We start from the raw sequence: 18,539 nt of genomic DNA, 5'->3' as shown, positions 1-18,539 counted from the left end.
GAAAGCGAGAACCACTGCTTTTAACCAGGGCAAGGTGACCGGAAACATGACCGAATGCAAACAGCTAATCCCTCTGCAAGACAATCAAACAAGCTAAGCTTCAGTATAGAGACAAAGTAGAGTTGCAATTCAACAGCTCAGACACAAGAGGTATGTGGCAGGGTCTACAGTCAATCACGGATTACAAAAAGAAACTCCAACCCACTCCAATTTGCTTAGCGCCCCAATAGGTCCACAGACCACGCAATCGCAATCACACTGCACACTGCCCTAACCCATCTGGACAAGAGGAATACCTATGTGAGAATGCTGTTCATCGACTACAGCTCAGCATTTAACACCATAGTACCCTCCAAGCTCATCAACAAGCTCAAGACCCTGGGTCTCGAACCCGCCCTGTGCAACTGGGTCCTGGACTTCCTGACAGGCCGCCCCAGGTGGTGAGGGTAGGTAACAACATCTCCACCCCACTGATCCTCAATACTGGGGCCCCACAAGGGTGCATTCTGAGCCATCTCCTGTACTCCCTGTTCACCCACAACTGCATGGCCATGCATGCCTCCAACTCAATCATCAAGTTTGCAGAATATTACCAACAATGACGAGACGGCCTACAGGGAGGATGTCAGGAAAATAACCTCACAGTCAACGTCAACAAAACAAAGGAGATGATCGTGGACTTCAGGAAACAGCAGAGGGAGCACCCCCCTATCCACATTGACGGGACAGTAGTGGAGAGGGTAGTAAGTTTTAAGTTTCTCGGCATACACATCACTGACAACCTGAATTGGTCCACCCACACAGACAGCGTGGTGAAGAAGGCGCAGCAATTCGGCTTGTCACCAAAAGAACTCACAAACTTCTACAGATGCACAATCGAGAGCATCCTGTTGGGATGTATCACCGCCCACAAGGCTCTCCAGAGGGTAGTGAGGTCTGCACAACGCATCACCGGGGGCAAACTGCCTGCCCTCCAGGACACATACACCACCCGATGTCACAGGAAGGCCATAAAGATCATCAAGGACAACAACCACCCGAGCCACTGCCTGTTCACGCCGTTATCATCCAGAAGGCCACCACTAACATTGAGTGGCTGCTGCCAACATACTGACTCAACTCCAGACACTTTAATAATGGAAAAATATGTGTAAAAATGTATCACTAGCCACTTTAAACAATGCCACTTAATATAATGTTTACATACCCTACCTTACTCATCTCAGATGTATATACTGTACTCTATACCATTTACTGCATCTTGCCTATGCCGTTCTGTACCATCACTCATTCATAAATTTGTATGTACCTATTCTTCATCCCAATACACTTGTGTGTATAAGGTAGTTGTTGTGGAATTGTTAGGTTAGATTACTCGTTGGTTATTACTGCATTGTCGGAACTAGAAGCACAAGCATTTCGCTACACTCGCATTAACATCTCCTAACCATGTGTATGTGACAAATAAAATTTGATTTGATTTGCCTGTTACTCAGGCCCAAAAGCCAGCATATGCATATAAGTGGTATCATTGGATAGAAAACACTTTGAAGTTTGTAGAAATGTTAACATAATGTATGAGACTATAACACAATTGATATGGTAGCCGAACTCCCCCCACACACACACTATATATATTTTTTTAGATGCTCTTTCAATGGAAAGCTATGCAATTCCAGCTCCCAGATTGCAATTCCTATGGCTTCCACTAGATGTCAACAGTCTTTGTTCAAGGTTTCAGGCTTGTTCCTTCCAAAACGAGGAAGAATTTTGAGTTTTGGTACCGGGAGTCAAAGTTGGAAATCAGTGTGTGTGCAGGCGACGAAGAGGATGCACACTTGCTATTTTTTTTCTATTGAGCATACTTCTTTCCGCATTAAATATTATATTTTAATTACATTTTAGGGTACCTGAGGATTCAATAGAAACATAGTTTGACTCGTTTTAACAAAGTTTAGCGGTAGCTTTTTGGATTATTTTGTCTGCATGTTGAACGAGTGAATTACTGAAATTGATGGCGCCAACTAAACAGACTTTTTGAGATATAAAAAATGATTTTATCTAAAAAAACGACCATTCATGTTGTAGCTGGGACCCTTTGGATTGCACACAGAGAAAGATTTTCAAAAAGTAAGTGATTATTTAATCGCTATTTGTGATTTTATGAAGACTGTGCTAGTTGAAAAAAATGTTGATGTGGGGCGCCGTCCTCAAACAATCGCAATGTTAACCCTACTAGAGAACCATTATAACCCACTAGAGAAACACTGCAACCCTACTATAACCCTACTAGAGAACCACTGTAACCCTACGAGAGAACCATTATGACCCTCCAACAGAACCATTATAAACCTACAATAACCCTACAAGAGAACCATTATAACCCTACTATAACACCACAAGAAAATCATTACAAACCTACTATAGAACCACGAAATCCCCACTATAGAACAACTATAACCCTACTATAGAACCACTAAAACCCTACTAGAGAACCACTATAACCATACTATAACCCTTCCAGTAAATCATTATAACCCTACTAGAGAACCATTAAAACCCTACGAGAGAACTACTGCAACCCTACATTAACCCTAATAGATAACCATTATAACCCTACGAGAGAACCATTATAACAATACTACAAAACAATGTTAACCCTACGAGAGAACCAATATAACCCTACTAGAGAACCATTAAAACCCTACGAGAGAACTACTGCAACCCTACATTAACCCTAATAGATAACCATTATAACCCTACGAGAGAACCATTATAACAATACTACAAAACAATGTTAACCCTACGAGAGAACCAATATAACCCTACTAGAGAACCACTAAAACCCTACTAGAGAACCATTATAACCCTACTAGAGAACCGCTATAACCCTACTATAGAAACATTACAACCCTACTATAACCCTACGAGAGAACCACTAAAACACTACTAGACAACCATTATAACCCTACTAGAGAACCGCTATAACCCTACTATAGAAACATTACAACCCACTAGAGAACCACTATAACCCTACTAGAGAACCACTATAACCCTACTAGAGAACCATTATAACCCACTAGAGAAACATAACCCTACTATAGAAACATTACAACCCACTAGAGAACCACTATAACCCTACTAGAGAACCACTATAACCCTACTAAGAGAACCACTAAAACCCTACTAGAGAACCATTATAACCCACCAGTGAACCATTATAAACCACTAGAGAATCATTATAACTCTACTAGTGAACCATTATAACCCTACTACATATATTTTTTTAACTAATAGAGAACCATTATAAACCACTAGTGAACCATTATAACTCTACTAGTGAACCATTATAACTCTACTAGAGAAACATTATAACCCTACCTTAACCCTACTAGACAACCACTATAACCCTACCTTAACCCTACTAGACAACCACTATAACCCTACCTTAACCCTACTAGACAACCACTATAACCCTACCTTAACCATACTAGACAACCACTATAACCCTACCTTAATCCTACTAGACAACCACTATAACCCTACCTTAACCGTACTAGATAACCACTATAAACCTACCTTAACCCTACTAGATAACCACTATAACCCTACCTTAACCGTACTAGATAACCACTATAACCCTATCTTAACCCTACTAGACAACCACTATAACCCTACCTTAACCCTACTAGATAACCACTATAACCCTACCTTAACCCTACTAGATAACCACTATAACCCTACCTTAACCCTACTAGATAACCTAGATAACCACTATAACCCTACTAGATAACCCTACCTTAACCCTACTAGACAACCACTATAACCCTACTAGACAACCATTATAACCCTACCTTAACCCTACTAGACAACCACTATAATTAACCATACTAGATAACCACTATAACCCTACCTTAACCATACTAGATAACCACTATAACCCTACCATAACCCTACTAGATAACCACTATAACCCTACCTTAACCCTACTAGATAACCACTATAAGCCTACATTAACCCTACTAGACAACCACTATAACCCTACTAGACAACCATTATAACCCTACCTTAACCCTACTAGATAACCACTATAACCCTACCTTAACCCTACTAGATAAGCACTATAACCCTACCTTAACCCTACTAGATAAGCACTATAACCCTACCTTAACCCTACTAGATAAGCACTATAACCCTACCTTAACCCTACTAGATAAGCACTATAACCCTACCTTAACCCTACTAGAGAACCACTATAACCCTACCTTAACCCTACTAGATAACCACTATAACCCTACCTTACCCCTACTAGACAACCACTATGACCCTACCTTAACCCTACTAGATAACCACTATAACCCTACCTTAACCCTACTAGATAAACACTATAACCCTACCTTAACCCTACTAGATAACCACTATAACCCTACCTTAACCCTACTAGACAACCACTATAACCCTACCTTAACCGTACTAGATAACCACTATAACCCTACCTTAACCCTACTAGACAACCACTATAACACTACCTTAACCCTACTAGATAAGCACTATAACCCTACCTTAACCGTACTAGACAACCACTATAACCCTACCTTAACCCTACTAGACAACCACTATAACACTACCTTAACCCTACTAGATAACCACTATAACCCTACCTTAACCCTACTAGATAATCTAGATTACCACTATAACCCTACTAGATAACCCTACCTTAACCCTACTAGACAACCACTATAACCCTACTAGACAACCATTATAACCCTACCTTAACCCTACTAGACAACCACTATAATTAACCCTATTAGACAACCACCATAACCCTACCTTAACCCTACTAGACAACCACTATAACCCTACCTTAACCCTACTAAACAACCACTATAACCCTACCTTAACCATACTAGATAACCACTATAACCCTACCTTAACCCTACTAGATAACCACTATAACCCTACCTTAACCCTACTAGATAACCACTATAACCCTACATTAACCCTACTAGACAACCACTATAACCCTACTAGACAACCAGTATAACCCTTCCTTAACCCTACTAGATAACCACTATAACCCTACCTTAACCCTACTAGATAAGCACTATAACCCTACCTTAACCCTACTAGAGAACCACTATAACCCTACCTTAACCCTACTAGATAACCACTATAACCCTACCTTAACCCTACTAGACAACCACTATGACCCTACCTTAACCCTACTAGATAACCACCATAACCCTACCTTAACCCTACTAGATAACCACTATAACCCTACCTTAACCCTACTAGACAACCACTATAACACTACCTTAACCCTACTAGATAACCACTATAACCCTACCTTAACCCTACTAGATAACCTAGATTACCACTATAACCCTACTAGATAACCCTACCTTAACCCTACTAGACAACCACTATAACCCTACTAGACAACCATTATAACCCTACCTTAACCCTACTAGACAACCACTATAATTAACCCTACTAGACAACCACCATAACTCTACCTTAACCCTACTAGACAACCACTATAACCCTACCTTAACCCTACTAAACAACCACTATAACCCTACCTTAACCATACTAGATAACCACTATAACCCTACCTTAACCATACTAGATAACCACTATAACCCTACCATAACCCTACTAGATAACCACTATAACCCTACCTTAACCCTACTAGATAACCACTATAACCCTACATTAACCCTACTAGACAACCACTATAACCCTACTAGACAACCATTATAACCCTTCCTTAACCCTACTAGATAACCACTATAACCCTACCTTAACCCTACTAGATAAGCACTATAACCCTACCTTAACCCTACTAGAGAACCACTATAACCCTACCTTAACCCTACTAGATAACCACTATAACCCTACCTTAACCCTACTAGACAACCACTATGACCCTACCTTAACCCTACTAGATAACCACTATAACCCTACCTTAACCCTACTAGATAACCACTATAACCCTACCTTAACCCTACTAGATAACCTAGATAACCACTATTACCCTACTAGATAACCCTACCTTAACCCTACTAGACAACCACTATAACCCTACTAGACAACCATTATAACCCTACCTTAACCCTACTAGACAACCACTATAATTAACCCTACTAGACAACCACTATAACCCTACCTTAACCCTACTAAACAACCACTATAACCCTACCTTAACCATACTAGATAACCACTATAACCCTACTTTAACCCTACTAGATAACCACTATATGTCACGACTTCCGCTGAGGTTGGCTCTCCTGCCCGTTCGGGCGGTGCTCGGCGGTCGTCGTCACCATCCTACTAGCCACTACCGATCCCTTTTTCGTGTATCTGTTGGTTTTGTCTGATTGGTTTCACCTGTGTGTTGTTTAGTTAATTAGTGTCTGTATATAATGTAGGTTGTCCCGCCCTTATTTTGTGCGGGATTGTTTCTTTTGTCATTCATTTTTCGTCTGTCGGTGTTATTGTGTTTCTTATTCTCTGGTTAGTCTTTTATCCGGTGTTGGATAATTTCACCCTGTGTGTATTTGGGTTGACCGTGTTTTGTTCACCGGAGAATAAACTTTATATCGCTATCTACTCTCTGCGCCTGATTCCACCCACCTTGATTAGACGTGACAGAATCCCGCAACCACCATGGAATCAGCAGGAACAGCAGCGTCCCCTCTCCCATCGATGGAAGAGAGGGTCCTCCATCATACCAGCGTGCTTCACCGGATTGGTTCTGCTATGGAGCAAATGATGGAGAGAATGGATCGATGGGAGAGGAGTGGCCTCCCCACCTCATCTCTAGCAACCCCTTCTCCAGCACCTCCTGTTTCTGCGACCACATCTGGCTCTGGGGCTCTTCGGCTGACACTCCCACGGGAGTTTGACGGATCGGCGGCTGGGTGCCAGGGTTTCTTCCTTCAGCTGGAACTATACCTGGCTACCTTGCGTCCTGCTCCCTCTGGAGAGGAGAGAGTGTGCGCTCTCGTCTCCTGCTTGACTGGGCGAGCCCTCGAGTGGGCCAACGCAGTGTGGAATGGTCCGGACTCGACTAAGGTTAATTACCCAGAGTTCACCCGCCGATTCCGAGCGGTTTTTGACCATCCACCCGAGGGTCGGGCGGCGGGTGAACGGCTGTTTCACCTGCGCCAGGAGAAGAGGAGCGTACAGGATTTTGCCCTAGAGTTTAGGACTTTGGCAACAGGAGCAGGATGGAACGACAGGGCCTTGATTGATCATTTTAGATGTAGTCTCAGGGAGGACGTCCGCAGGGAGCTGGCATGTCGGGACACCACGTTCACACTGGATGGACTTATCGATCTGGCTATCCGTCTCGACAACCTGCTGGCTGCTCGCGGGCGTTCGGATCAGGTCCTGTCGTTTCCAATCCCCAGCCCCCCTGTTCCTATACCTATGGAAGTAGGAGGTACGGCTTCGAGGGGGACCGGAGGAGGAGTGTCCTCCTGCACCAGTTGTGGTCGACGAGGGCACACGTCCGACCGGTGCTGGAGGAACTCGTCTAGGAGTCGGGAGGACAGGCGGAACACTGCTCGATCACCCCAGGTGAGTAAGCACCAAACTCATTCAGAGCTTCCTGTCGGTCATGTGTTTGTATTGATTTCTTTCCCTGGGTTTTCCCCCTCTCTACAGCATAAGGCGCTAGTCGATTCAGGCGCAGCTGGGAATTTTATGGATCGTGGGCTTGCGTTAAGGCTAGGGATTCCCCTGGTGTCGTTAGATCGACCTTTCCCCGTGCACTCCTTAGATAGCCGACCATTAGGGTCAGGAGTAATTAGGGAGGCTACGGTGCCGCTGGACATGGTAACGCAGGGTGATCATAAGGAGCAGATTAGCCTGTTCCTTATAGATTCACCTGCGTTTCCAGTGGTGTTGGGGGTTCCCTGGTTAGCTCAACACAACCCGGTGATTTTCTGGCGACAGGGGGCTCTTAAGGGGTGGTCAGAGGACTGTTCAGGTAGGTGTATAGGAGTTGCCGTTGGTGCGACTACGGTGGAGAGTCCAGACCAAGTTTCCACCGTGCGCATTCCCTCTGAATATGCCGATTTGGCTATCGCCTTCAGTAAAGGGAGGGCGACCCAATTACCACCTCATCATCGAGAGGACTGCGCGATAAACCTTCTGGAAAACGCTGCACTTCCTAGGAGTCACGTGTATCCATTGTCCCAGGAGGAGACAGTTGCGATGGAAACATATGTTTCCGAATCGCTGGGACAGGGGTACATTCAGCCCTCCATATCACCCGTCTCCTCAAGCTTCTTTTTTGTGAAGAAGAAGGATGGAGGTCTGCGTCTGTGTATTGATTATAGAGGTCTAAATTTCATCACAGTGGGGTTTAGTTACCCACTACCTCTCATCGCTACGGCAATGGAATCATTTCACGGGGCGCGATTCTTCACAAAACTGGACCTGAGGAGCGAGTATAATCTGGTACGTATCCGGGGAGGAGATGAGTGGAAAACCGCATTTAGTACTACTTCTGGTCATTATGAGTACTGCGTCATGCCATACGGGTTGAAGAATGCTCCAGCCGTTTTCCAATCCTCCGTAGATGAGATTCTCCGAGACCTGCTCGGGCAGGGAGTGGTAGTATACATTGATGACATCTTGATCTATTCTGCCACACGCTCGGAGCATGTGTCTCTGGTGCGTAAGGTACTTGGGCGACTACTGGAGCATGACCTGTATTGCAAAGGCGGAGAAATGTGAGTTTTTCAAACAGTCCGTTTCATTCCTGGGGTATCGTATTTCCACCTCTGGGGTGGTAATGGAGAATGATCGCGTTACAGCCGTGCGTAATTGGCCGACTCCGACCACAGTGAAAGAAGCGCAGCGGTTTTTAGGGTTTACCAATTACTACCGGAGGTTTATCCGGGGTTTTGGTCAGGTGGCTGCTCCCATCATCTCACTGCTGAAGGGAGGACCGGTGCGCTTGCGCTGGTCAGCAGAGGTGGGCAGAGCTTTCAGTTGTCTGAAGGAGCTGTTCACCAATGCGCCCGTGTTGGCGCATCCGGACCCCTCTTTAGCGTTCATAGTGGAGGTGGATGCGTCCGAGCTGGGGTTGGAGCCGTGCTGTCCCAACGCTCGGGCGTGCCATCCAAACTCCGCCCGTGTGCTTTCTTTTCGAGCAAGCTCAGCCCAGCGGAGCGAAACTATGATGTGGGGGACCGGGAGTTGTTAGCTGTAGTCAAGGCTCTGAAGGTGTGGAGACATTGGCTTGAGGGGGCTAAATACCCTTTTCTCATCTGGACTGACCATCGTAATCTCGAGTACATCCGGGCAGCTAAGAGACTAAATCCACGTCAGGCTAGATGGGCCATGTTTTTTACTAGGTTCCAGTTTACCCTCACATATCGGCCAGGCTCCCAAAACACCAAAGCTGACACACTGTCTCGCCTCTATGATACCGAGGAACGGTCAGTAGAGCCAACTCCCATCATTCCACCGTCATGTCTCGTGGCACCGGTGGTATGGGAGGTGGATGCTGAGATAGAGAGGGCCTCACGGTCAGAGCTGGCTCCTCCTAACTGTCCAGTAGGGACCAAGTACGTGCCGAGGGTGGTCCGGGACAAGCTGATTAGGTGGGCTCATACTCTTCCCTCCTCGGGTCATCCTGGTATCAAGAGGACAGTGCAGAGTCTGAGAGGGAGATACTGGTGGCCCACACTGGCTAAAGACGTGAGATTTTATGTCTCCTCCTGCTCAGTGTGTGCTCAGAGCAAGGCTCCTCGGCACCTACCTAGAGGGAAATTACAACCCCTCCCCGTTCCACAACGGCCGTGGACACATTTATCGGTGGATTTTCTTACCGACCTTCCCCCGTCCCAGGGAAGTACTACGATCCTGGTCGTTGTGGATCGGTTTTCTAAGTCCTGTCGTCTCATTCCGTTGCCAGGTCTTCCTACGGCCCTGCAGACTGCTGAGGCTTTGTTTACCCATGTCTTCCGGCACTATGGGGTGCCTGAGGACATCGTATCTGATCGGGGTCCCAATTCACGTCCAGAGTGTGGAGAGCGTTTATGGAGAGACTGGGGGTCTCAGTTAGCTTAACCTCAGGTTTTCACCCCGAGAGTAATGGGCAGGTGGAGCGCGTTAATCAGGATGTGGGCAGGTTTCTGTGGTCCTATTGTCGGGACCGGCCTGGTGAGTGGGCAAGGTATGTTCCATGGGCCGAACTAGCCCAGAACTCCTTACGCCACTCCTCTACTAACTTGTCTCCTTTTGAGTGTGTGTTAGGGTACCAGCCGGTCCTGGCTCCTTGGCATCAGAGTCAGACCGAGGCTCCTGCGGTGGAGAAATGGGTACAGCGCACCAAGGACACCTGGAAAGCCGTTCAGGACTCATTATGGTTAGCGGGAGAACGGCAGAAGAGGAGCGCTGACGAGCACCGCAGTGAGACCCCCGTGTTTGCACCGGGGGACAGGGTCTGGCTCTCGACCTGAAACCTGTCTCTCCGCCTGCCCTGTCGGAAGCTGGGGCCGCAGTGTGTGGGGCCGTTCAAAGTCCTGAGGAGAATAAACGAGGTGTGTTATAGGTTACAACTTCCTAGGTATTACCGTATTAACCCCTCGTTTCATGTGTCTCTCCTCATGCCGGTGGTGGCTGGTCCCCTGCAAGAAGGTGAGGTGTCTGAGGTCCCTCCGCCCCCTCTGGACATCGAGGGGCCCCCGGCGTATACAGTTCGAGGCATTCTGAATTCAAGACGCTGGGTGGGGGGCCTACAGTACCTCGTGGACTGGGAGGGGTACGGCCCGGAGGAGAGATGCTGGGTTCAGGTGAGGGACATTTTGGACCCTTCTCTCCTGATAGATTTTCACCGCCTCCACCCGGATCGCCCAGCACCACGTCCTCCAGGTCGTCCTCGAGGACGGTGGCGGCGCGCTGCGGGAGCCGCGCGTCAGGGGGGGAGGGTACTGTCACGACTTCCGCTGAGGTTGGCTCTCCTGCCCGTTCGGGTGGTGCTCGGCGGTCGTCGTCACCGTCCTACTAGCCACTACCGATCCCTTTTTCGTGTATCTGTTGGTTTTGTCTGATTGGTTTCACCTGTGTGTTGTTTAGTTAATTAGTGTCTGTATATAATGTTTTGTGCTGGATTGTTTCTATTGTCATTCATTTTTCGTCTGTCGGTGTTATTGTGTTTCTTATTCTCTGGTTAGTCTTTTATCCGGTGTTGGATAATTTCACCCTATGTGTATTTGGGTTGACCGTGTTTTGTTCACCGGAGAATAAACTTTATATCGCTATCTACTCTCTGCGCCTGATTCCACCCACCTTGATTAGACGTGACACTATAACCCTACCTTAACCCTACTAGATAACCACTATAACCCTACATAAACCCTACTAGACAACCACTATAACCCTACTAGACAACCATTATAACCCTACCTTAACCCTACTAGATAACCACTATAACCCTACCTTAACCCTTCTAGATAAGCACTATAACCCTACCTTAACCCTACTAGAGAACCACTATAACCCTACCTTAACCCTACTAGATAACCACTATAACCCTACCTTAACCCTACTAGATAACCACTATAACCCTACCTTAACCCTACTAGATAACCACTATAACCCTAACTTAACCCTACTAGATAACCACTATAACCCTAACTTAACCCTACTAGATAACCACTATAACCCTAACTTAACCCTACTAGATAACCACTATAACCCTACCTTAACCCTACTAGATAACCACTATAACCCTACCTTAACCCTACTAGATAACCTAGATAACCACTATAACCCTACTAGATAACCCTACCTTAACCCTACTAGACAACCACTATAACCCTACTAGACAACCATTATAACCCTACCTCAACCCTACTAGACATCCACTATAACCCTACATTAACCCTACTAGAAAACCACTATAACCCTACATTAACCTTACTAGGCAACCACTATAACACTACCTTAACCCTACTAGATAACCACTATAACCCTACCTTAACCCTACTAGACAACCACTATAACCCTACCTTAACACTACTAGATAACCACTATAACCCTACCTTAACCCTACTAGATAACCACTATAACCTTACATTAACCCTACTAGATAACCACTATAACCCTACCTTAACCCTACTAGATAACCACTATAACCCTACCTCAACCCTACTAGACATCCACTATAACCTTACCTTAACCCTACTAGATAACCACTATAACCCTACCTTAACCCTACTAGATAACCACTATAACCCTACCTCAACCCTACTAGACATCCACTATAACCCTACCTTAACCCTACTAGATAACCACTATAACCTTACCTTAACCCTACTAGATAACCACTATAACCCTACCTTAACCCTACTAGATAACCACTATAACCCTACCTTAACCCTACTAGATAACCACTATAACCCTACCTTAACCCTACTAGATAACCACTATAACCCTACCTTAACCCTACTAGATAACCACTATAACCCTACTAGACAACCATTATAACCCTACATTAACCCTACTAGATAACCACTATAACCCTACATTAACCCTACTAGAAAACCACTATAACCCTACATTAACCCTACTAGATAACCACTATAACCCTACTAGACAACCACTATAACCCTACCTTAACCCTACTAGATAACCACTATAACCTTACATTAACCCTACTAGATAACCACTATAACCCTACCTTAACCCTACTAGATAACCACTATAACCCTACCTTAACCCTACTAGATAACCACTATAACCCTACCTTAACCCTACTAGACAACCACTTTAACCCTTTGTGAAATTTTAAGGAGGATTCAATCCCTTTTGGAGATTTAAACTGCCCCTCGAAAAAAGTCATGGATAAATACTAGTTAACGCAGGGGTCATGTTGATGTGTAAACACAGGGAAACATAGCAACCCTGAGTGGGGCACAAATACATGATCCCACACAGTATGTGGACATGCAGTTAAATGACAAAATAAAGGAAACTCTTGACTAAATGAGGGATACAAAGTATATTGAAAGCAGGTGCTTCCACACAGGTGTGGTTCCTGAGTTAATTAAGCAATTATCATCCTATCATGCTTAAGGTCCTGTATAAAAATGACTGCATCGTTGATTACTGCATTGTTGGTTTAGAGCTTGTAAGGCATTTCACTGTATTGGTGCACTTGTCAATAAAACTTGTTTTATTTGTTTTTGTTTTTGTCTCAGTCACCAGATCTCAACCCAATTGAACACTTATGTGAGATTCTGGAGTGGTGCCTGAGAGACAGCGTTTTAAACCACCATCAACAAAATGATGGAATTTCTTGCGTAAGAATTACGTTGCATTCCTCCAATAAAGTCCTCCAATAAAGTTTCAGACACTTGTAGAGTCTATGCCAAGGTCCATTGAAGCTGTTCTGGCTCGTTGTGGCCCAACACCCTTTTAAGACACTTTATATGTTGGTGTTTCCTTTATTTGGGCAGTTAACTGTACATCAGAGCCAGTAGCTTCGAGGGATGAGCTGTCGAGCTCAAGTTCTCCACATGCATCTCTAATCTGGGTGTAATTGTGAGGTTGATGGACATGCTTGCTGGGGTTGCCAATGTGGAGCGCTGGTGTTGGGTTAAGATCTGTCGCCCCAGGCCACTAGTGCTGTTTAATACTACACTGTAATGTAATTATAGGGCAGGAACTCAGGGCTGAGGAGGACCTCTGTGAGAGCAGGCAGAGTTTGTTGTTTTACTGTGAGAATGGCATTCTGCTGTTAAAGCTTGGGACTTGTTATTGCAGAAACAGTGAGGAGAATAGCAGGGTAAGCTCTGTGTGTATGTGTGTGTATGTGCGTGTGCACATGTGTGGTCAGGGAATACAACTAAGAATGGCATTGTCCATACATGTCCTGATCCACGATGTGACCAGGCAGGTGTTGTCATTGTATACTGCCTATGCATTTCATTCAGACAAGCATGTTCCATATGAAGTGATGCAATACCTACATGCTTATTTTGCCTATTGCATTTAGTGATGATCCATGGGCAATATGGATAGTCCAAAAGTACCCTGGGTAGTTTATCTTATCAATAACAAATTCACAAAAGATACAGAGAAATTAGAATAACGACCAGTTAATGTAATCAGTCAATTAGGACTGTAATGTCATTTGTATTACAACTGGCAATGTCATTAAGCTGAATCAGGCGTCATCGGTCTTATTCCTAACAGTTATGTCACCTGACATTCCTGTTTGATAACTAATGCAATATAATCAGGGTATTTCTGTCCATGGATCAGCACTAATGTTATCACAAATGACTTTGGTTTTCTCCCTGACTGGAGACACACACAGCAATCCAAGTATTCCATTCTAGCAGAGCACATGCAATTACTGTACATATCAATGTCAAGGACATTCAGTACCAAGTCACATGCCGACTGAACTTGTTGAAGGGGATCCAGTGAATGCATCTCTATGCTAATTCTCTGTAATGCGGTCATTTGTTTTAAAATTAGAACATCAACAAATGAACGATGTTGGTCTGAATGGAGCATCGCCGCAGGGATGAGTCAACACACACAGATGGCAGAGAACAGCTATTAGGACCAAACAACACAGAGTCCTGCCACATGTCAACATCCTGTACCACATGCAGGAGAGACAGACAGACAGACAGACAGACAGGCAGGCAGGCAGGCAGACAGGCAGGCAGGCAGGCAGGCAGGCAGGCAGGCAGGCAGGCAGGCAGGCAGGCAGGAGAGACAGACAGACAGACAGACAGACAGACAGACAGACAGACAGACAGACAGACAGACAGACAGACAGACAGACAGACAGACAGACAGACAGACAGAGACAGACAGACAGACAGACAGACAGACAGGCAGGCAGGCAGGCAGGCTAGCAGGCAGGCAGGCAGATAGACAGACAGACAGGCAGATAGATAGACAGAAGAGGAAATGGACATACGGTAGAAACTGGCCATGACGTAGTTTTGACAGCGATCACCAGTAAAGTCATTCGGACACCTGATGGAAAGAAACAAAACCACAAACAGAGAGGGAGGTGGGAGGGAGGAGGAAGGGAGGAAGAAGGGAGAAGGGAGGGAGGGAGGAGGGAGTGAGAGAAAGAGAGCAGAGATGGAGGGTATCGAGAGGAGATGATATGAACAAGAGACAGAGAGGAAATGAAAGGAGAAAGACAGAGAAAGAAAGAAGAAGAAAACTGAATTAGAACCGCAGCAACACCAGGGACAGTAGAAGCAAAGCGATCCCACCGGTGACACTGTTGTGCCGCGCACCACCCATGGCTTTGACCTGAGAGGAAGGAGGAGGAAGAGGACCATAGAGGAAGCCCAGTGAAAACGTGACTCTGTTCTCAGCTGTTGGTGTCATGTGAACATACTTTTGTAAGGATTGGGCATGCGCAACCGCAGCGGCTCTGTTTGCAAACACCGCTGGCCGAAGAATCCATCTGGACATCTGGGGAGGAGGAGAGGGGGACAACATGATATGAAAAACGCAGTAGTGAAGTCTGTACACACGTTACTGGTGAAGGACTGAAAGAGAGGTTACATTACAATATGCAATAGGGTGGTCCAGAAACATTACACTAAAAAGCATCACTAGGTTTTGGCTTACTCAGTCAAGTAATTGGGTTAGAAGTGAGTGTCACTCAACAAGAGTGAATGTCTCTTGCTGAACAGAAGGCAGTTGACCATGAGGTCCATGAGGACTCAATGATCTCTACCATCCTATTCTATCTGTACCATCTAACAATCAATAGTGTCATGTGTTCAAACACATTAACACTGGTAGGAACATGTATGCTCACGAAGGCAACATTTCCACACCACCAGTTCTTAGCAAACAAACTGTAGCTGCATCCAACAGCGCCTGTTGGTAGAGAATCAGGTAACATAGAAGCATAGACATGGAAACATTGGGACTGAGGCATATAGCTGGATCAAACAATAGATATTATAGGATATGGGCTCATGGCAACATTAGACAACTTTAGAAGGGCTCAAAACATCTGGATTCTGGAGTGAACCATCACTTAAACAAACTCTGCCTTTACATTGGATGGCACTTTGCATTGGATGGCACTATAAAACAATCAAATTAGATCATATCAAATGTTATTTGTCACATACACGTGTTTAGCAGATGTTATTGCGGGTGAAGTGAAAATCTAGTATTTCTAGCTCCAACAGCGCAGTAATATCCAACAAGTAATATCTAACAATACACACAATCAATTTGGACGAGTAATGTCAGCACGGCATTTTTATTTTACTAGGCAAGTCAGTTAAGAACTAATTCTTATTTTCAATGACAGCCTAGGAACAGTGGGTTAACTGCCTGTTCAGGGGCAGAACGACAGATTTTGTACCTTGTCAGCTCGGGGATTTGAACTTGCAACTGAACTTGCAATTGAACTAGAGTCCAATGCTCTAACCACTAGGCTACCCTGCCGCATTGATTAAGCTACAGCAGAATAGGATAGAATACAGTATATACATATGAGATGCGCAATGCAAAATATGTAAACATTATTAAAGTGACTCATGTTCCATTATTAAAGTGGCCAGTGATGTCAAGTCTATGTATATAGGGCAGCAGCCTCTAATGTACTATTGATGGCTATTTAACAGTCTGATGGCCTTGAGATAGAAGCTGTTCAATCTCTCAGTCCCAGCTTTGATGCACCTGTACTGACCTAGCTTTCTGAATGATAGCGGGGTGAACAGGCAGTGGTGATCTTGATGATCTTTTTGGCCTTCCTGTGACATCGGGTGCTGTAGGTGTCCTGGAGGGCAGGTAGCTTGCCCCCGGTGATGCGTTTTGCAGACCGCACCATCCTCTGGAGAGCCCTGCGGTTGTGGGCGGTGCAGTTGCCATACCAGGTGGTGATTACAGCCCTACAGGATGCTCTCAATTGTGTGTCTGTAAAAGTTTGTGAGGGTTTTAGGTGCCAAGCCAAATATCTTCAGCCTCCTGAGGTTGTGTGGGTGGACCATTTCAATTTGTCAGTGATGTGTACGCTGAGGAACTTGAAGCTTCCACATTTTTCCCTGCGGTCCCGTCAAAATAGGGGGGTGTTCCCTCTGCTGTTTCCTGAAGTCCATCCTTGTGGTGCCCCAGTGTTGAGGATCAGCGAAGTGGAGGTGTTGTTTCCTATCTTCACCACCTGGGGGCGGCCCGTCAGGAAGTCCAGGGCAGGGTTCAGACCCAGGGCTTCGAGCTTAACGATGAGCTTGGAGGGTACTATGGTGTTGAATGCTGAGCTATAGTCAATGAACAGCATTCTTACATAGGTATTCCTCTTGTCCAGATGGGATAGGGCAGTTTGCAGGTCTACTGTACAGTATCAGGTAAGATAGAGGTGTTATGATCCTTGACTAGTCTCTCAAAGTACTTGATGACAGAAGTGAGTGCTACGGAGCAGGAACAACGGTGGACATCTTGAAGCATGCGGGGACAACAGACATAGGGAGAGATTGAATATATCCGTAAACACTGCAGCCAGCTGGTCTGCGCACGGTCTGAGGTCACGGCTAAGGATGCCGTCTGGGCCGGCAATTTTGTGAGGGTTAACACGCTTAAATGTCTTACTCACGTCGGCCACGGAGAAGGAGAGCACACAGTCCTTGGAAGTGGGCCGCATCGGTGGCACTGTGTAATCCTCAAAGCGGGCGGTGAAGGTGTTTAGCTTGTCCGGAAGCAAGACGTCAGTGTCCGCGACGTGGCTAGTTTTCCCTTTGTTGTCCGTGACTGTCTGTAGACATGGCTGGCAGACTTAGTAGGAGGGTACACTGTTTAAAATACAAAAACATTCCCTTTTCCTCCAGTCTGTCTCTTCCTCTCCCTCTCTCCTAGTATCCCCAATTTTGCAGATATTAGGCCGCCCGTCCCCACCTCCCCATCTGTGCTGTTATAACTGACAGGTACACCAGTGAGAAAGGCAGAGGTCATGGACTAATGTTCCCCTGATTGAGAGTGCCAGAGGGGTGGGCCTACATGTGTCCTCAAGTGCCCCACCAGGGAGGTAGGGGGGTGCATGGGGAAACCAACCCACAGGGATGAAACAACCCCCCCTCCAATCACACCATCCCCCTCTCTTTCTAACCTCTTGGCCTCTTCCTTCTTCCCATGGGGTTGCAAATAGCCCTGCATCATTTGACTTGGGTCCTGTATAGAAGAGAACTCATTCTGTTACATATGTTGAACCTTTATTATCCTGGTAATAAAACGCAGTAGGCCCCCTGCCTGTGCACTTCATCATATAGAAACCACATATCATTTTGGCCATGATGTTCTGGGAGACTTTTATTGCACTTTCATGTCTCTCTCTGTGCCCACGTCTTTGTTCCCTGGCCTTTCTACATGTCTGGTGGAGAGGAGTGGATATGGTGAAGACAGTTGACGTCCAGAGTTACACTGTCACGCCCCTTTCATGTTGGCAAAGCTCTGTTGAGTTTGCTCATGAACCACAACAACCATATTTATAATAATAGCAATAATAATTATCATTGATTCAACTT

General features: G+C 45.5%; 1 pseudogene; it reads right to left on the bottom strand.

Moving 5' to 3' along the window:
- The window catches only part of LOC115146947 (pro-neuregulin-2, membrane-bound isoform-like), a 134,914-nt pseudogene that overhangs the window by 21,504 nt on the left and 94,871 nt on the right, over positions 1-18,539 (bottom strand).

The sequence above is a fragment of the Oncorhynchus nerka genome, linkage group LG19 (genome assembly GCF_034236695.1).
Source record: "Oncorhynchus nerka isolate Pitt River linkage group LG19, Oner_Uvic_2.0, whole genome shotgun sequence".
In the NCBI taxonomy this organism is placed as follows: Eukaryota; Metazoa; Chordata; class Actinopteri; order Salmoniformes; family Salmonidae; genus Oncorhynchus; species Oncorhynchus nerka.
This window is presented reverse-complemented; position numbering and strand designations above follow the sequence as displayed.